Below are 21,204 nucleotides of genomic sequence, written 5' to 3' on the forward strand. Positions count from 1 at the left end.
ATGCTGACTGCAGCTACGTTACCCAGAAAACAGTCTGTGATGCCCTCCTGCTAACCACTGCCCTTGGTCAGTGACTGCTGGAGGGGTACAAGAGATTGTCCTTCTTGCCTTAAGAGGGCACAATACTGCTGTGTGGTTAACGCTTCAAGTCCTGTGGATCAGGCCAGGCTAGACTTTACCTGAGACTACATGATTATCAGTTTCTTTTCCTTTCCCTAGTCTGCGTCTCTCTCTCCGTTATAGGTTTTTCTTAAAACTCATTCCCTCAAGAGATCATGTACACCCCAGATCCTCTTTTGGACTCTCCTTCTAGGGAACCAGACCTAAGACAGTAAGTATTAACTGTTTATAAGGACGGAGATGCCTGATAAACTGAACCAAGTAGAATTCGTATGACTGACCACTAATTAGATGAATGAGGAGGAAGCGTGAAGGGAGAAAAAGATCTGGAATGTTCTCTAATTCTGGCTTGAATCTAATGGGGTACTATTCATTCACTGAAATATAGGGAAATAGTTCTGGGGTGGGTGAGGGTGGAGAGAAGTAATTCAGTTTGGGACAGGCTGGGTTAGAGATACCTGTGGGAACACCAAGGACATCCAGGCAGAGATAAAGAAGGCCATGGGAGTTGAGAGTTCAGAATAGGGAATCAGAGCTGGAGAGGTAGATTTGGGAGTCAACAGCAAATAAATGACTGTCACGATAAAGGTATTATGTTCCCTATCCTGGCTCTGTACTGGAAAGTTACAGGATGCTATCCTATTGAATTTCCAGTTTAACATCAGGGAAGGCAATCTAGTTCTCCAGTTTAATCTTTTTGGTCCATTGTTAGAATTCCTAGCTGGATAATATTGACCTGACTTTTTTTTTTTTAATTCTTTTGTTCCTATTGTGGCTCTGTGTCATCATTAGGGCCAAATGTAATAAAAGAATAATATAAAAACAACCATTTTGTTCACCGTTATAGTCACATCACTGATGTGTATTATGCTCAAGTGAACAAAATGCAGAGTGTTTCTTAGTCACTTTTTTAAAGCCAGAATTAACTGTTTGCCTAAGGTTCCATAATAAAGGCCATTAACATCCTGAATCTGAAGAACGATTTTTACACTATCAATCACTAGTAGACACTAAGCCTCGGTCTCTATCCTCTCTCCCTCAAAAGTAAAGAGCAGGTTGAGGATACCTAACTCAACTTTTAGGATGGAGGCCCACCAAAGAAATTACTTGGCAAAGCATGAACTGAATCGTAACAAAGCCTGAGGAGTGAGTTTCCCAACAGGGCCAGAGTTTAAGTATGAATAATGGGAGAAGGCAGGAAAGAAGCTATTCTCCTAACACATCTTCCAGAGTTCCTTACTGGTATAATTTGAGGTAGGAAAGGGAAAATACATTTTTTTACTCACTTAGGCATTGCTGAAGGCTTCTCCTCTGGCTACATAACATATTGACACAGTTTTGTTGCTCTGTATTAATTGAACCACTATGTGTTCCACTGTCTTTTCATTTCAGCATTCTCTAAAGGGCACCATCATTTTCTAGTCCTTAAGTGGAAATGAGTGCAGTGTTTAAGTAGACCACTGTGCCTAAGACTGATTCATTTCTGTACCATTCCTTATTCAGACTACTTTTTATTGGCAAAGCTAGCTGAGTTCCTGCTCTACAGTTTACCAAGATCTTTATTAGAAAATGTTTAGTTTTGTTGACTGTATCCTAATGATGAAAACTTACTGAACAATAATATTGGAAACTGTCCATGGACCTTCCTGAACTTATGTATATATATATTTTTAAAGATTTTATTTATTCATTCGACAGAGATAGAGACAGCCAGTGAGAGAGGGAACACAAGCAGGGGGAGTGGGAGAGGAAGAAGCAGGCTCATAGCGGAAGAGCCTGATGTGGAGCTCGATCCCATAACGCCGGGATCACGCCCTGAGCCGAAGGCTGACGCCTAACCTCTGTGCCACCCAGGCGCCCCTGAACTTATATTTGAAATGATAAATACCATATCAAATAACTTAACATTTTCGTTCCCGGTCATTCTATAAATTATATGATGTAATGTGGTATGGTGAGTAATAACACTTGTGCAGAAAAGCTCTGTTTCTGGAAATTTTAACAGTGAGCTGAGATTTATGTGACTACTCAATCATTCGAAAGGTGCATACAGACTTAATGGGCAAGGTTTTTTCCCTCCTCCCCCCACTTTTGTATAGCTACTATATGTCTCCTTAAATATTAATACAGAAACAAAAATACTGTCTACTTATAAACCCCTAAGGAATATCCAGGCTCCTTTTCAGGATATGTGGCACTTTGACTCCCGTGACACATTCTCTTGAAATAAACATAATACTATATTTTAGTATTAGAGAGCTATGTTTTCTCCATTTTAATAAGAGATCATTTAATAGTTTTTTCCTCTTAATATTTTAGCAAGTTGCCTTTAAAGAATGATTTCAAAAGGATATCCACATACTGTATATACACGTAATGAATCCACCTTAACCTCCAGTTCACTAAGGTCAGAGAACATAGCGCCAAAACAAAGAATCTCTTGGTCTTCTTTCCCATCCTCATCCTTCCTCCTCCATGTCTTCTAAATCTGACTCAGGAAGAGGTAAGCCTCAAAATTTTGCTTCTTGAGTTGCAGCGGGTTTATCCTAGGGTCCCAAAGGCAGTTGTTACAGTTTGGTTTAGTGGAGTCCGACTACTTGGTTCTAATTCTAACTGCCACTTAATAGCTGCAATAATAGCTGATCTTGAGGAAGATACTTCTCTGTAACTTAGTGTCCTCATCTGTAAAACGGGGATAATATAATGTCTGTCTTACAGAAATGTGAGCTAATTCTTAGAAAGCATCTGATAATAGTAGCTGTCGCACAGTAAGTTTGGAGTATTAGCCACTCTTAGTACTATCACGGAGCTCAGTCCATGGCTACGAATGAGTTTGTTGGACTTTAGAAATCTGGCTAAAAATGAACAAGTAGGAAGTTTGGAGAGGAAGGGCCGGCTTTCTAATTCGGTCTCCTATTTAAAGCAAATCTGGGCGTAGTCAAGAAACAGCACGCATCCTAGAAACGCCGCCTGCAGAACAGACAGAAAAGTTGAAAGAATACATCGAAACCGCGCACAATCCCAGCAAGAACAAGTCAAACCCTTCGCCGCCAACTTGCGAGCGGAAGGCGTGCGTTCCTGGCGAGGGGCGGAAGTGGTCCGAACACGCCCAGGTTGGTAGGGAAGAACTCCCAGACCTGGGAGGTGCACCATGCGAACCAATCGCTCTCGGGCCCCGCCTTCAGGGGGCGGGAGAACCGAGGCGGCACGCACCCTGGGCGGGGCCTCTGCGCAGCTCACCCTCCAGCCTTCAATCCTGCGTGGGTAGGCGAGCCGCGGTCAGCTAGACAAGGGTGAGCGCGGGAAAAGAGCCTGAACCGGGCGGGGGAAAAACTGGAAAGAGGTGAAATATGAACGTCGGAAGTTGAGAGATAGGAAGCAATGCGAGAAGAAAGAGAAGGTGGGAGCTTGAGAGGGACCGAAGAAATGGGCACGGGGAGGGAGAGATGTGGGGGGAGCGGCGCGGTGAGGGGACTTAAGGACAAGGAAAGGAGAATGCAGGCGGGACACTGAATAGGTAAAGGGAAGAATAAAATAACCCACCCGAGTGTGGGATGCCCAGGGCTTCAGTCCGAGTGGGTCAGTAAAGCAAAGCCTGGGAGTGTGTTGGGAGTCCGCTGTAGCTTGGGCCGGTCTGATCACAGAGTTAACCGCCCCTTTTGCATCAAACTGACGCATGCAAATTAATTTGAGTGCAGAGGTGAGGTCTGGCCTTTGAAGAGGTGACTGATAGAGGGATTTTTCCTTAGCCCCTCTGAGTGGGACTGTCATTCTTCTCAAAGGACTGGGCCTAGACAACCAGATCAGCAGATGCAAGATCACCTGTGCACCCTCCAGTCTTGAGAAAGGCATTCTCTTCTTACCTCTGCCTTTACAGGATACCTGGCACTTTGACTCCTATGATACAATTCTCTTGACGTGAACTCCCTGAAGACAGTTTCTACTGAATTATCTGCTGCCTTTCTGATAAGACTTCTTTCATTGACTTTCATGTTAGACTATTTTCTGTAGTACTACCTCCTTCCATCCCAACTCCACTAAAAAAGCTATTCTTGATTTCTAGACTTGTAGACTGGTAAAGCAGGAAAGGGGCTTTTGAGATAATCTAGTAGGGACCCCTCATTTTTAGGTAAAAAACCCCCCTGAGACTCATAAAGTGAGTGAAAGTGACATGTATTGAGATCTTAGTAAGTACCAAATACTGTGCATATCTTATATGTTCTTCAAAAACCAAGGCTGGAGGTGCGCTTGTCCCCTTTTTACAAATGAGAAAAAAAAAAAAAGGCTAATCGTGATTAATCTGCTAATATGTGCTACAGCTGGGATTTGATCCCAGGAAATCTGACTTTAAAACCCATCTGCTTAACTAATTGAGTAAAAAGAAATACTAGATAGTATTAGGACTGTGATTCTAATTCACTTGAGTGCTTTTTTTCTTCACACCACAGTTTCCACTTAAGACTAAAGCTCTTTTTATTTTTTGCAAGTTCAGTTATGTGTACCATATATGAATGGCATATAAATATACTTCACTACTTCGAGTTCATTCCCTCAGATTGATTCTATAAAACACTTCAGTTTCAAGAAAAATTTATATTTTGGGGTCCCTGCTGAGTTAGGGAATGCTGACTTTACAACTCTGACTAGATTTTGTCATGGCTACTGTGGAATAGGCAATTAGGCAGGGGTGGGAGGAAGTTGAGAAATACAGCTGGAAATTATTGGAATGATAGTTGTTAGCACTTCAGGGCTTACTGTTTGCCTTTCCCTCAACTCAAGGCCTCCAAAGTTTTAGGTGAGGCTTGGGCAAGCTCTAAACCTATAAATAATCTTCTTGTATTCTAGGTACTAACTTCTGCTTATTAATATAGTGAGGCTGGAGCTGGTCATTTTCCTATTACCATTTTTCTTGCATGTGCAACCCTTGACACAGTGAGCAGTGCCATAATTTCTGACATCTCATGAAATTATGCAATAATCTCAAATCCTTATCACGTAGAATTTGTCTTTTCCACACGATTCATTGCCTTTTTTAAAAGACTTTATTTATTTGTTTGGGAGAGAGCGAGAGAACACAAGTGGGGGGAGAGGCAGAGAGAGAGGAAGAAGCCAACTCCCCACTAAGCAGGGAACCGGACTAAGCAGGGCTGTATCCTAGGACCCTGAGATCATGACCTGAGCCAAGGGCAGATGCTCAACTGAGCCACCCAGGCGTCCCTCTTCATTGCTTTTTTATAATTTATCATTTTTTCCAAAGATTTTATTTTATTATTTAGGTATTTATTTAGAGAGAGCAAGAAAGAGAGCGAGCACAAGCAGGGGAGCAGCAGGCATAGAGAGAGGGAAATGCAGACTCTCCACTGAGCAGGGAACCTGACGCAGAGCACAATCCCAGGACCCCGAGGTCATGACCCAAGCTGAAGGCAGACGATTAACTGACTGAGCCACCCAGGCACCCCCTCAAAGATTTTATTTTTAAGTAATCTTTACACCCAACGTGGGGCTGGAACTTAACAACCCTGAGATCAAGAGTCACGTGTTGTACCTACTGAGCCAGCCAGGTGCCCCAATTTATCATTTTTTCTATTTATAATTAGTGTATCTTTCCAAGAGCAACCCTCAGTCATGAAGCAGTCCCCTAATACTGTATTTTAATCCCCAGAAATTGACATTATATATGTATTTTATACGTTTTATATATATTTGTTTTGAATTATATACTACTTGAATTAATGTTTATTGTAAAAAATTAAAATGACAAGTATATAGAGTAAATGAGAAAATCCTCTTTAACCCTATACTTGCAATCCCACTCATTTTTCCTCAATAATCACTGTTAATAATTTGGTATATTCCATGTCATCTATACATTTACATAAGTGTGTATGCACACACACAGTTTTTTAAAACATAAATGAGATGTTTCATCAGCGAGAGTCTCAGGAGACAGAAACCACACATTCAATAGAGAAAGTTTAATATAGAGAATTATTAACTAGTAATGGAATTAACTACTAAGGGGTAAAAAGAACTCTAAAACAATACAATAACAGGTTTAGGGAGCAGCCACTACTTCTAAGGTTGAGGCAAAGTGCTCAAGGAAGGAATGAATTTGGAAGAGGTCCCTTTTCTCCAAGGCTGATGATTGGACTTTGTGGGAGAGCATATTACAGATGATGTCACTGGATGACGAAGTTTGATGAATTGCTGCCTGTTGAGACTGGCATGCAGGAAAGCAGGCTGGACTGTTGAGTTGGGAGTGCAGACAAACTCATTAGGAAGCTACTGAGATTCTGGGAGGCTGCTCGCAAGGATGCTGGCGCAACTAAATGGAAAGATACAGGAATGCTGTTGAAACTCACTGGGAAGCTGCCTGCTTGGGGTGCTGTTGAAACTTAGTGGTAGGCAAGCACCACTAGGTATTCCCCCAAAACAAAGGGAAAAATGAGGAGAGCATCTAGGAACCAGGAAGAGAATCCCCCTTCCTCCTGCAGTGTCCCTCTAGCGCCCCCTACTGATGGAGCTTAAAATTGTATCAGCTGGCAAAGGAAAAATGTAACAGCCAGTATCACAAAACAGGGCTATGAAGGATAGATTTGGAGCTGAGAGGCAATAAATCAATAACTGGCACAGATTCACAACTAACTTTCTTACTTCTTAGAGAATTTTCCGTATTGATACATAGAGATCTCATTCTTTTTGATGATTGCATAATTCCATGTACCTTCATTTCATTGGTGGACATTAGATTATTTCCAGTTTTTCACTGCTAAATGGTGAATATCCTTATACATATCACTTTGTGTGTATGGCAACTATATCTTTCGGATTGATTTCTAGAAGTGAAGTTTCTGGATCACACGATATACAGGTTTTAAACTTTGGTAGGTATGATACAAATTGATTTTCTTGTGCGTGATAATGCTCGTTTAGTAAAATTTTCACCGAAGTGGATATTATAAACCTTTTCCCTTTTTGCCAACCTTATGGGCAGAAAATGATACTGTTATTTTAATTTGTACTTTCTTGAATCTTAATGAGACTGAGCATCTTTTTATATGTTTTTAGCCATTTGTTTTTCTGTCATTCTGTGAACATTTTTTTTTAATTACAAAAGTAACTTTTGTAATAATTCAGTGTCAAAGTATATAAAGGAAAAATGATTGTGGTTAACGCATAATAAATACCAGTTATGTGCCAGGCACTGTTCTAAGGGCTTTACTTATGTTAACTTAAGCAGTCTCCCAGCCATTACCATCTGAGGTAACTGCTGTTTATAGTTGGGTGTGCAGTCTTCTAGATTTCTTCTAGGCTAACACAAACATTTATTGAATTTTGTTCCTTGGGGCTTTTTGTTTTCTTTGGTTTCACAAAATGGAAACCCTTTTCCATATCTTACTCTACAGTATGCCTTTTTTTCCCCACTTAGTTATGTTTTGAACCTCTTTCTAAACCAATATGTAAAAATCTGCCTCACCCTTTTTAATGTCTCTGTAATATTTCTCATATGGTTACCATAAAATATCCATTCCCATACTAGTGAATATTTACTTTGAATCAGTTATTTTGCTAATATAATCAATGCTGCAATGAACATTTGTAAGCATACCTTTATACACTCATTAATTTAACCTTTCAACCTTTTCTGAGAATAAAATGTTAGATTACTGCTGGGGTACCTGGGTGACTCAGTTGGTTAAGCATAAGACTCTTGATTTCTGCTCAGGTCATGATCTCAAGGTCCTGAGATCAAGCCCCACATTGGGCCAGCCTTGCTCAGCACCAAATCTGCTTGAGATTCTCTCCCTCTGCCCCTCCCCCCAATAGCACATGCATACAATTTCTCTCTCCCTCTAAAATGAATAAATGTTTTTTAAAAAGTTAGATTACTGCTTCATAAATCTTCAGATTTTCCCGTCTGTTGTTCAACCCATAGAGCTTGAAAGCACATGTACTGCAGTGTGTGTATATACTGTACACGGTATACATGAACGTACAGTTGTAATACAATTCAGGTTTCCTCTCAAAGTACTTAGATTGGTGTAGGTTTTCAAGCTTTAGTAGTCAGTGTTAGATATTTACTATCTTCCTATCTTACGTTATATCTCTGTAAGTCCTAATCCTTACTGCAATGGTTTTTCTTTTCTAGTCTACTCTGTAACCACTTTTCAAACCAATCTGAGCTGTCTTTTCAAATTCCCTAAGTTCTCAGAAAAGCAGAGTTCTTCCCTGTCTCTACTTCACTTAGGTTTATTGCCCTTTAGTATCTTAGTGAACTTAAAATGATAAGCGCGTGTCTCACCTGTCCAACCAGCATTCCCAGAGCTCTGCTAATTAGAAAATTCATTTGCCTTTTTTGTGATTATGTACATTCTGCCCCCTTTTTTTGAGCTAAGAATGTTCACAGCCATTGTTGCTTCCAAGAAGAAATTATCTGTTTTATGCCTCCTTGTTTTGTTTCTGCTTTGTATTTGTTTCACTATTTTTTATTTGTTTTTCTGTCTTACTCCTAAGGCTTTTTTGGTGAGTCCTTCAGCATCTCCTCTATTCTTTTGAAAATTAAGGTAAGATTCACATAACATAAAATTAACCATTTTAAAGTATACAATTCAGTGACATTTAGAACACTCATGATGTTAAATCACCACCTCTGTCAAGTTCTAAGACATTTTCATTACCCCCAAAGAAAACCCTGTACCCATTGTCACTCCTCACTCTTCCCTCTCCTGAGTCCCTGGCTACCACCAAACTGATTTCTGTCTGTCTAGATTTACCTGTTCTAGCTATTTCGTGTAACTAAAATTAGATAACAAGTGGCCTTTTGGGTCTGGTTTCTTCCACTAAGCCTAGTGTTTTTGAGGTTCCTTCACGTTGTAGCATGTATCAATACTTCATTCCTTCTTATGGCTGAATAGAATTCCATCATACGGGTATACCATAGTTTGTTTATCCACTCATCTGTCAGAGGACATTTGGACTGTTTCTACCTTTTGGCTATTGTGAGTAATGCTGGTATGAATATATGCATGTATCTGTACTTGTTTGAGCCCCTGTTTTCAATTCTTCTGCCTATACACTTAAGAATGGGATTGCTGGGTCATATGGTAAGTCTATGCTTAACGTTTTGAGGAACCTTCAAACTGGCTTTCATAGCAGTTGCCCTCTGTCACATTTCCACCAGCAATATACAAGGATTCCATTTTCTCCCTATCCTCATCAGAATTTATTTTCCATTTTAAAAATAGTCATATGGTGGGCTTAGAGTGGTATCTCATTGTGGTTTTCATTTGCATTTCCCTAAAGACCAGTGATGTTGAGCATCTTTTCCTGTGCTTGTTGGCATTGATATAACTTCTTTGAAGCAATGTCTATTCAAGTTCTTTGCACAATTTTACTTTGGGTTGCTTATCTTTTTGTGGTTGAGTTGTAACAGTTCTTCGTGTATTCTGAACACTAGACCCTTTATCAGACACATAATTTGCAAATTTTTTCTCCTATTCTGTGGGTCATCTTCTCGTTTTTTTCTTTCTTTTCTCTTCCTCCTCCTCCTCCTCCTCCTCCTTCTTCTGTACTGTTTTTTATTTTTGTGAGGAGGTAAATCATGCACTTTGCAATGAAATCCCAAAGGAGACCTCATGTCCCCATGGGACACAGTGTCCCCCAAAGTAGGTCCTTAAGGCACAAGACAGGCCTGGTTCTTTAGCTCTATTAGGGCCTGTCTTTTCATTTTCCTGATAATGTCCTTTATGCACAAAAGATTTTAATTTTGATGAAGTTTAATGTATCTTTTGTTGTTGTTGTTGCTTGTGCTTTTGATGTCATGTCTAAGAATCCATTCAGAATCCAAAGTCATGAAGACTTACCCATAGTTTTTTTTTTTTCCTAAGAGTTTTATAGTTTTAGCTTTTATATTTAGGTTGTTGATCCATTTTGAGTAAATTTTTTATGAGATAGGAGTATGGATATCCAGTTGCGCCAGCACCATTTATTGAAGAAACTATTCTTTCCTCATTGAATGGTCTTGGCATCCTTGTTGAAAGTCAGTTGGCCCTAGATGTATGGGTTTGTTTCTGGATTCTCAGTTATATTTCATTGGTCTATTTGTTTATCCTTATACCATACCACACAGATTTTAAACTACTGTAGCCATGTAGTAAAATTTGAAATTGGGAAGGGAGTCCTCCAGCTTTGTTCTTCTTTCTCAGTATTGTTTTGGCTATGCAAGGCCCCTTAAAATTCCCTATGAATTTTAGAAGATTGACTTTTCTGTTTCTTTAAAAAAAATTTCTGGTTTTGTTTTGTTTTGTTTGTATTGTCTCTTTCTCCTTCAGTTTATCCTTCCAGCAGATACCACAGTTTCCTCTGTCTTTCCTTTTACTGCCTTACTCATACCCTCTCACTGCCTGAAGCCTGATGGTAGGTTCCTGTTGCACTCTGAATCAAGAATGAGCTAGCGGCAGGCTCCCTCAATTTCTTTTTTGTTCCACCCCTGCTGCTCTTAAAATGTATACGTAAAGTTTCAGGTTCAGTTATTAAAAGATGTTTTCATCTGCTCTGTTGCAAGATGTACATTTCTTATATAAATAGTTCCTCAAATTTTCCTTCTTCCTTGAAGCTTCCCTAGATTGATTACTGAAAAGAAAAGCCAATTACCTCTTTTCTCCTCATGCATTTGGACATGAGATTCCTGAGTTGTACTTGCTTCAGTATCATTCCCAGCTATGTTATTCTTGCTTTAATGAAAATGCACTTAAAACAAAAGAGTTTAGAATTAGAGGGGACCTTAGGAATATAATGCAGACTCCTACTTAAATGGGATCAAGTAAACACATTTATTTATCTCTGTTGCTTATCCAAAGTCCTCTAAAAAGACAATAAGCTCAAAATGCATAATTTTTGGGTGACTAGATGACAGCAACCACATTTTGGAAGTTGTAAAGCAGGTAGAAGTGTGGGAACTGACTGCAGAGTAATAGCTCACTAAGCTATTAGTAAGGTAAGCCAGAGCAAGCCAATTCTCAGAACCCCCTGGGAAAGCTTAGGTCCTGAAGGTACTAGATACCTCTGGAAGGGGGAGTGTTTGTGAGAAAAAATATGAAGCATAGCTGAAGACAGAGATATTCTACTGAAAATGGGAATTACATGAAAGTCAATATTAGATGGCAAGACCTATCAGCCCCCTCTTCCAGCTTAACTCTGAGAATGCTGGCAACCGGGCTTACTCCATTTCCTCCTCCATCCACAGGTAACTCGATAATTCCTCACTGGGAAAACTTTCCAGCCCAAGAGGGGCAAAATCCCGCAGTCCTAATAAGATCATCCTCCACTGAGTGGCCCAACCTCCTACCCTGCCTCACCCTTACTATGGGCCTTACTCTCTTAAATAGACGGCCAAGGCTCGCCCTCAGATAGTCAAGGAAAGCCTCCAGCATGAGAGAGACCAAAAGGAACAAAAAGGAACTCAGAGAAAATAGTGGCTATGAAGTTGGTAGGAAAACTTGCTTCAAAACCTTTGTCCCACAAAAGAAAGAACATATTTAAAAGGAACATTCAGAAGAAAAAAGTTGCTTATAAATTGAAAAGAGTATAGTAGAAGTGAAAAGTTCAACAAAAAGGAAGAAAAATAAGGTGAGAAGACCCCTGCGAACTGAAACCAGCTATACTCACACAACTTACTGTTTACATTTATAGAACTATTATTTCAGTCTTGTCGCCAATATAACTTTATTATTATAAGGAACTCTTTCACAGAGCAATGAAGATGTAAATAACTTTGCTCTGGGAGTTTCCTTCCCCAGGAAGCCCATTTAAAGGAATATCAAACTGGTTAGCTAACCAATAGCATCAGTTTGTTCCTCAAGACTCCAATCCCTCATCTCAAAATCCTTGCTTGCTGTGTCCACCATCCCTGAACTATTATCTCTGTTCTATCTGAATCAAGTGGTAGCGTTGAAAGACCTGCCTTAAACTAGGCTTCAAAACCTCCGAATATCTTGACTTTGCCCTTCCCCCTCTGAGAGGCCACTAGTAGACAGTCAAGTTAGCACTGTCCCTTACTTCAGTAGGAATAAGCTCATCTTTGTTTTATCAACAGCTTTTTTAGCAATGTTTTGGTGGACCCAAAATCATCACTTCTTAAAAAGTAGTACAGAAAACCCCACAAAAACTAGAGGGGAAAGTGGAAGAAAAAGGATTAAAAAGTTAAAAAAAGATCAATTCAGGAGATCTAATATCCAAGTTACAGGAATTCCAAACAAAATGAGAACAGGGAAAATGGTGAGGAGAAAAACATCAAAGAAGTAACTCCAGGAAATTTCCCAGAACTGAAGGGCATACATTTCCAGAAGAGAAGGCATGATGAATTAAAGGAGACTCATACCAAAGTTAAAGTCAAGGTTGTAAAATTTCAGAAAAATTTAGATGAATCTAAGGCCAAGGGGAAAGGTCTTGGTTGCCTGCAGATTAAGATTATTGCCACCAGATGGCAGTATTTCCTCAAAGGCTCTATTTCTAAGATGGTGTTTATCTTTTAAAATTTCTCCACTTCTATACTGAGGGCTGGGGGGGGGGGGCGGGGACTGGAATAGGCTGGTGATGGGTATCAAGGAGGGCACATATTGCATGGTGCACTGGGTGTTATATGCAACTAATGAATCACGGAACATTACATTGAAAACTAAGGATGTACTATATGGTGACTAACATAATAAAAAATTTTATTAAAAAAACACACACAAAAAAAGCCCAAAACAAACAAACAAAAACCTTAAAAAGATAAATAAAAATAAATAAAATAAAATTTCTCTGCATCTTTCCAAAGCTTTAGAAAAGACGTAGGCTCGGTTTCGATTATTTCCATCTAGTTGTGCTCTTATTTAGAGCTCTCACTCCTGATTTCTTCCTAAAAGGCTCTGCTAAAAGGTCACCATACAATCTGCCTGAAGGAAGCAAAAAGACTCAACTATCCTTGAGGAGTTGGTTCATGAGGCTCCAAAGGGAAAAAGACTTTTAGGAGAATGGACTCTGAGCTCTGTCTGTTTTACAGAGGAGGACTCCGATTATGCAGGGATTCTACAAAGCACTCATGCATTCATTCTCTCAAGTTTTATTGATGCCTACTATATGCTAGGCATTAGCAATACCCCAGAGAAAAAAATCAGACCTGGTCTTTGTCTTCAAGGAGCTTACATTCTGAGGGGAGAAATGTCCAGAAAAAAACAAGTTAGGTTAAATCACATATCTATCTGAGGAATTTGATAGAGGTCAGGGTGAAAGTAAGCAGGCCAATTGTGTAGGTGGGAGAAGCAGATGACTTAGATTAGTGTGGTGTTAGGGGAAAGAGAAGAAGATGAATTCGCGATGTATTGGAGGTAGAATTGAAGGGCTTGGTCATTGGATGTGGGAGGTCAGAGAGCAGATGCATTAACATATCTGGGTTGAGCAAGTGGCTGGGGGCATGGGTTGGCATTTTCTCAGGTGGAGAAGACTTTGGGAAAGAGAGGTTTTGGAGGATAGGACGGTAGATAAGAATCAAGATTTCAGTGAAAAATGTTAATTAAGTTGCTCCTCCCCAGGCATTTGGGTTCTGGTGGATGTCATTTAATCAGGCTAGGATGGAGTTTGCACCAGTCTACTGCCCAATAGAATGGTTTGGACTGGCATATTTGGTTTAAATTGGCTTACAGTTGGCGTTCGTTTAGATAAAAATTGCTGTTAACTCACTCCTTCTGAGCAATAGCAAAATCAGCTTAAATTTTCAGTGTTTTGGGGTTTTTTTTGTTTTGTTTTGGTTTTTGGTTTTTTTGCTGGGCATTTGAGAGTTAAAGAGAACAGGACAGGTGCGTGGCTGGCTCAATCAGTAGAACGTGTGACCCTTGATCTGGGGGTTGTGAGTTCAAGCCCCAAGTTGTGTGTAGAGATTGCTTAAAGATAAAAGCTTAAAAAAAGAGAGAACAGGACAGAGCACATTTTCCATTTTATTTTTTGTACTCTGTTCAGAAGGAAGACAAAATCTTAAAGAGAAGAAGCTTCTAGAAATGCAAGACCACTCATTTTGATGGATCATCTCAAATTGCTATGTACAGGTGAGATCCTGAGTGTGATTCTGAGATGACAGAGATGAAAACTTCTTCCCTTTTCTCTGAAGATAGAGACCATGTTTTGTCCCCAACATGGTGCCTAATACATAGGTACTCAATAAATACGTGTTGAAATGAAGCCACTCCATCTGGATCATTTTCCAGGCTTCAGCCCTCAGTTGAACTCTGCATAGGTTCTGAAATACCTCATATTACCTATTTCCCAAAAAGTTGTTACATAACCTGGGGCCTGGGAGTAGGTACCTCTCCAAACTCATCACGGCTTAGGACCATATCACTGGGTGTGTTAGAAAAAGGCACATGCCCCACTGCACTGGAATATTTTGCCATCATTAACACCATGTTAAGACAAAGTTTAAAATCAACTTAGCCCTCAATATCAATGTTTTCATTTGTACCCTAGAGGTTGAGTATTCTGTACTGTGCTTACAATCAGTAGTTACCCCACTCGTCTTCTTTGATTCACTCTTTACATATTCTCTGCACCTGTTTGCTTGCACCTTTGGACTGTGCTTTTTTGAAGGTAAGAATTATATCTTTTTAACTTTTATACAGTGTAGAACGGTGCTATATATAGCCTTGGTAATGCTATATATATAAAGGAATGGCCTAGGAGAGCCTTAGCTCCCCTTACCAGTTTTCACAAACCCCACAATCCTCCTTCAGAATCATAATTAATATCTAAAAAGAAAAAAGTTTATTAATTACAAATAAAAACATCTTTAGAAAACATTATTTTTATCATTGCATAGTGTGCAATCTAAGTAAAAACAGCATGCTTACTATGCGGAAGTAGCATGAAGTTAAAGCAAGTCCTATAGCTTCCCTTCTCACCAGACTGCTACTCCTAAGCATTTCCCCGGTAAAGAAATCCGACACTCCCAATGCTCAAGATTGTTAACAGCTGTTGTTAAAGAATGTGCACCGGGAAAAAAAGGATGGGCACCAATTCCTGGCAAAAGATATAGCGTTCCCCTGAGAGCTGAGTCTCTCATTTTTCCCCTGTTAGGTTAAATTGTCTTTGTGCTGTGGCCTGTATTCTGGTTTTGCAGAGGACTCTGTTCTTACTTATCTTTACATGTGTGATTCTGATCCAAAGCTTGTTAGGTAGTGAGTTCTTTGGGAAGTGACGTGTCTAAAGTACTATGAAAAGTCCCCCTTGAACATTTTGCCTGAAATGTTAAGTAAGGAAAAAGTCAGGCTGCCATCTGGAAGTCAGACTCTGTTGCAAGTTCTTTCAAAGCAATGCAGATATGGGATATTTAAACTAAAATTCCGGGAAGTTTTTTATGTAGCAAGTTTTGGTTCAAGGCATTTGGGGAGGGTAGTTTGGAAACATCATAGCGCATTTATACCTCAATCTAAATTATAAAATGTGTAGAATAGTTTTCCCATATAATACTTCCCCTCAGTTCTGAAGACTTTTCCTAGGGATGCCTGGGTGGCTCAGTCCGTTGAATGTCCAACTCTTGGTTTCGGCTCAGGTAATGATCTTGGGGCCTGAGACCGAGCCCCATATCAGACTCCCCTGCTCAGCAGTCATCTGGTTGATGTTCTCTCTCTCCTTCTGCCTCTCCCCCCACCCCCTCACAGTTTCTCTCTCTCAAATAAATAAATAAATAAATCTTAAAAACAAAAAAACTTTTCCTAGTCCCAAGTTTTTCTCATAAAAATGATTACTGCTTGGGACACCTAGGTGGCTCAATTGGTTGGGTGACCTAACTCTTGATTTCAGCTCAGATCCTGATCTCAGAGTTGTGAGTTTGAGCCCTGCATCAGGCTCTGTGCTGGAAGTGGAGTCTACTTAAAAAAAGGGGGGGGGGGCACCTAGATGGCTTAGTTGGTTGAGTGTTTGACTGTTGATTTCAGCTTGGGTTGTGATCTTGGGGTTATGGGATCGAACCCCTTGTTTGGCTCCATGCTCAGCGGAGTCTGCTTGGGATTCTCTCTCCCTCTCCTCTGTTCCCCACCCCCCCGCTCGTGCTCTGTCTCTAAAATAAATGGATAAGTCATTTAAAAAAAATGATAGCTGCTTTGGGGGCGCCTGGGTGGCACAGCGGTTAAGCGTCTGCCTTCGGCTCAGGGCGTGATCCCGCCGTTTTGGGATCGAGCCCCATGTCAGGCTCCTCCGCTATGAGCCTGCTTCTTCCTCTCCCACTGCTTATGTTCCTTCTCTCGCTGGCTGTCTCTATCTCTGTCAAATAAATAAATAAAATCTTAAAAAAAAAAAGATAGCTGCTTTATAGTGTAGTCAGTCAAAATAACAAAAAATAAGAGGCTTAAATACTGAAAAGGAGGTGGAAAATTATCATTATTTGCAGATGACATTATAATATACCTGGAAAACCTAAGAGAATCAACTTAAAAGTTATTAGAAATAATAGAGTATTTGATAAGGCAGCCTTAGAAAATAAATGTATAAAAATCAGTAGCATTTTTGTATTTCAACTACAACCAGTTCAAACATATCATAGGTAAAATTATGACAATCACAAATCAAAGCAACAACACCACCAAACCCTAATAGGAAATATGTGGAATCTAGATGAAGAAAAATACAAAACTTAGTAGAGGATGTAAAAAGTCTTGATCAGAAGATTCTATACTATATATATTTCTCCTGCATTGATCTGCAGATTCAATGAAATCCCAATAAAAACTATAAATGCATTTTTTTTGGCAACTTGATTTTCAGCTCAACTAGAAGAATAATTACATGAAATTAATCAGAAAAAACAATTAAAGACTTACAAGGGAAGACTTAGCTCTGGTAGCCAGTCTCCAAGATGGGCTCAATGATCTCTGTCTTCTGGTTTTCACACCGTTCTGTTGCCCCTCCCACACTGTACCAGGGTAAGGTTGACAGATGAAATACTGAATGCCCAACTAAATCTGAATTTGAATAAGCAATGCATAATTTTTAGTATAAGTATATCTTTAGTACTGCATGGGACTTAGTTGTAATAAAAAGTTTTGTTGTTTATCTGAAAATCAAGTTTAACTGAGAATCCCGCTTTTTTTTATTTGTTAAATCTGAAACCCTATTAAACCAGTGTTGGTCTGACCAGCTTATGGCAGAACTAATGGTATGTCATTTTCAAGATTAGATTAAAAGACTGGCTTCTGTCTTGGATATCCTCCCACTCCCCAGTCTCTCCCCTGGAGGAAGCAAGCTGCCGTGTTGTTAGCAGCCCTGGGGAGAGACCTACACGGCAAGGAACTAAAACCTCTGGCCAACATCAAGTGAGGGACTGATACCTGTCAACAATGTGAGTGAGCTTAGAAGTGAGTTCTTCGGGGTGCCTGGGTGGCACAGCGGTTAAGCATCTGCCTTCGGCTCAGGGCGTGATCCTGGCGTTACGGGATCCAGCCCCACGTCAGGCTCCTCCACTATGAGCCTGCTTCTTCCTCTCCTGCTCCCCCTGCTTGTGTTCTCTCTCTCGCTGGCTGTCTCTATCTCTGTCAAATAAATAAATAAAATCTTAAAAAAAAAAAAAAAGAAGTGAGTTCTTCAACCCCAGTCGAGCCTTGAAATGACTGCAGCCCCACCCAGGACCTCCACAGCAACCTTGTGAGAGACAGCCAGAGCCACCCAGCTAAACTACTCCCAGATGCCTGGCCCTTAGACATTGTATGAGATAATAAATGTTGTTTTAAGATGCTACATTTTGTGGTAATTTGCTATGCAGCAATAGGTAACTACACTGCCCCAATAAGATATATAATCATAAAGTTACAATGATAAAAATAGTTTGGTATATTATGCAGAAATCTGCACTTAAATAGAATAGTATTGAGAGTCTAAAAATTGAAAATGTATATGAGAATTTTGTGTATGACGCAGGCATCATTCCAAAGCAATGTGGAAAATAATAAGTAAATAAATGACATTGGGATAATTGCATAGCCATTTAGAACCTTGCTTTATTTCAAGATCCACTTCTTCATTGCTGGTATATAGGGAAGTGATTGGCTTTTGTATATAAAGCTTGTATTCGCATCCTTGCTATATAATTGCTTGACAGTTCCAGGAGTTTTTCTGTTGATTCTTTTAGATTTTCTACATGGCAATCACTTTGTGAACAAATACGGTTTTATTCCTTCCTTCCCAATTTGTTTACATTGTGTTTCTTCTTCTTGCCTTAGTGCATTAGCAAGGACTTCCAGAGTGGTGCTGAAAAGGAGTGGTGAAAAGTGACATCCTTGTCTTCTTCCTGATCTTTGTGAGAAAGCGTCTAGTTCTCACCATTAAGTATGATGTTAGTTATAGGTTTCTGTAGATGTTCTTTATCGAGTTGAGGAAGCTTTTCTCTGTTCCTAATTTTCTGAAAGATTTTATCAGGAATGGGTGTGGGATTTGTCAAATGCTCTGCATCTATTGATATGATAATGTCATTTTCTTTGGCCTGTTGATGTGATGGATTATATAACTGATTACCTGGGATAAATCTCATTTGGTCATGGCATGTAATTCTCTTTAATACATTATTTGATTTGGCTTACTAATATTTTGTTAAATATTTTTACATCTATATTCATGAGAGTCTGTCTATAATTTCCTTTTCTTGCAATGTCTTTGATTTTGGTATTGGAGTAATTCTGGCCTCACAGAATCAGTTAGGAAGTATTCTCTCTGCTTCTGTTTTCAGGATGAGAGGATGGAGAATTGGTAATTTCTGCCTTAAAAGTTTGGTAGGATTCACCAGTGAGCCCATCTGGGCATAATGGTTTTTTATTTTTTATTTTTTTTTTAAAGATTTTATCTGTTTTTTTTGACAGAGAGACAGCGAGAGAGAGAACACAAGCAGGGGGCATGGGAGAGGGAGAAGCAGGCTTCCCACCGAGCAGGGAGCCTGATGCGGGGCTCAGTCCCATAACCCTGGGATCCTGACTGGATCCGAAGGCAGACGGCTTAATGACTGAGCCATCCAGGCGCCCCCATAATGTTTTTTTTTTAAAACAAAGTTGAAAAAACAACAACCACCCATATTTCACTGAAATAAGATGAAATAAAAATTCACTTATTTAGATTTAAATAAAATTGATTTTCCTCACTAAAAATAATAGTAATATTTTCTATTATTAATCCTAGATAAACCACAAAACTCTTATTTTTGTGAGTTTTCCAGGTCAAGATGAGGAAGTAGATACAGTCACAGAAAAAGATAATAAAAGAGACCAATTCTCAGAATCCATGGTCTCTGATTTTATTTTGATCATGAAACAGAAGTGTTTAATATATGCCTGATTAAAAGCTTAGGACTCGGGGTGCCTGGGTGGCACAGCGGTTAAAGCATCTGCCTTCGGCTCAGGGCGTGATCCCGGCGTTACGGGATCGAGCCCCACATCGGGCTCCTCTGCTGGGAGCCTGCTACTTCCTCTCCCTCTCCCCCTGCTTGCGTTCCCTCTCTCGCTGGCTGTCTCTCTGTCAAATAAATAAATAAAATCTTTAAAAAAAAAAAAAGAAAAGCTTAGGACTCAGGAAGGTGTAGCTTAATAAAGTAATAAATAGCAACAACCAGATATGGAACAAGAATGGCAGGCTCTCCCATTTGAACTTCAACTGTAACTTGTTCCTTTAAGTTCACATGATAAAGACAAACCCTGTACTGACACTCTTATTTAATGAGCTCACAGTTTCTCTATGTCTGATGCTTCCATTAACTGTACATTACAAATCTTTAACAATATACTTAAAACCCCAACTAGTCAAAGCTCAGTTGTGAGATTCATTGTAATATTTTATAGAATCTGTTCTTTCCTCCTACACCTCCTCAAAATTTGTTCCTTCAAAGAAGTGATAATACAGTTGGATCCACAGTGATAATAATGCCATATCCAAAATGACTTTAAGCATTTCTAGAGTGCCAGAACCAGAGATCATGCAGAAACGAAACTTCGTGCTTGGAATACTATCTTCTGGAAGAACAGATAAATCTTCAAGGTGTGAGCATTGCATAGATAGATTATCAATGGCTAATGTATTCAATAAGAGGCTTATAGGCAAAGATACTCAGTGATTAAGTGGCCTACATACACCTTACAGCTTTTCCACCAAATACTAAGTAAGGAGAAACCCCCCCCTTTTTTTTTTTTAAGATTTTACTTGTTGGGCACCTGGGTGGCTCAGTTGGCTGAGCGTCTGCCTTTGGCTCAGGCCATGATCCCAGGGTCCTAGGATGGAGCCGCATGTTGGGCTCCCTGCTCAGCAGGGAGTCTGCTTCTCCCTTTTCCTCTGCCCCTTCTCGCCGCTCGTGTTCTCTCTCTCTCTCAAATGAATAAGTAAAAATCTTAAAAAAAAAAAAAAAAAAGATCTTATTTGAGAGAGAGTGCACAAGCAGGGAGGGGGAGGGGCAGAGGCAGAAGCAGACTCCCCACTGAGCAGGGAGCTGACCGTGTGACCTGAACTGAAGGCAGGTGCTCAACCGACTTACCCCCCAGGCACCCCAGGGGGAAACCTATTTTTTAACATTCTCTTAGGTACTTTCTATGGTTTATGAATTACCTGCAGGAAGCACTGACTTGTTTGTATAGAGTTTATATGTGTATCTACCATTAAATCCAGGTCATGTTTTATATAAGAGTTTATGTTAAGCAAAGCCAAGTTACTTGACCTTCATTCTGTCAAAGTCTTCCTCAGGAATGCTTTTGAGCATTTTCACAGCACTCATTCTCAAACTTCATCACAGGAAGAATACACACGACTTTCAGCAATGCATAAGCATTAGGGAGAAACTTGGGATCAGGCATATGGAGGGCTTCCTAAGTAGTGGATGGAAGCTCTACCTCTTTCCTTCTGTGTTTCTACTTGATTTTCTACCAGTGAAACTGGGCTGAGAGTGTGTCAGGATTGGCTAAGTCACTTCTGTACAAGTCAGCATGGTGTTTTCTGATATGTTGAATTTGAGCTGTCCCATGACAGTATGCAAGATCAATGTTTACCAGCTTTGGGGTATTGTGAGAATATATCTTTAAGTTCTTGAGT

General features: G+C 39.9%; 1 long non-coding RNA gene across 1 annotated transcript in view; it reads left to right on the forward strand.

Annotated features, from left to right (window-relative positions):
* The first annotated feature begins 2,929 nt into the window (after positions 1-2,929).
* Positions 2,930-21,204, forward strand: part of LOC123801952 (uncharacterized) — a 42,304-nt gene continuing 24,029 nt past the window's right edge. The window contains exons 1-2 of the long non-coding RNA XR_015723169.1: positions 2,930-8,684; positions 14,119-14,204. This is a non-coding gene — a long non-coding RNA (uncharacterized LOC123801952). The remainder of the gene's footprint in view (positions 8,685-14,118; positions 14,205-21,204) is intronic.

This window comes from Ursus americanus, chromosome 36 (genome assembly GCF_024610735.1).
Source record: "Ursus americanus isolate L20-20 chromosome 36, mUrsAme1.1.p, whole genome shotgun sequence".
Lineage (NCBI taxonomy): Eukaryota > Metazoa > Chordata > Mammalia > Carnivora > Ursidae > Ursus > Ursus americanus.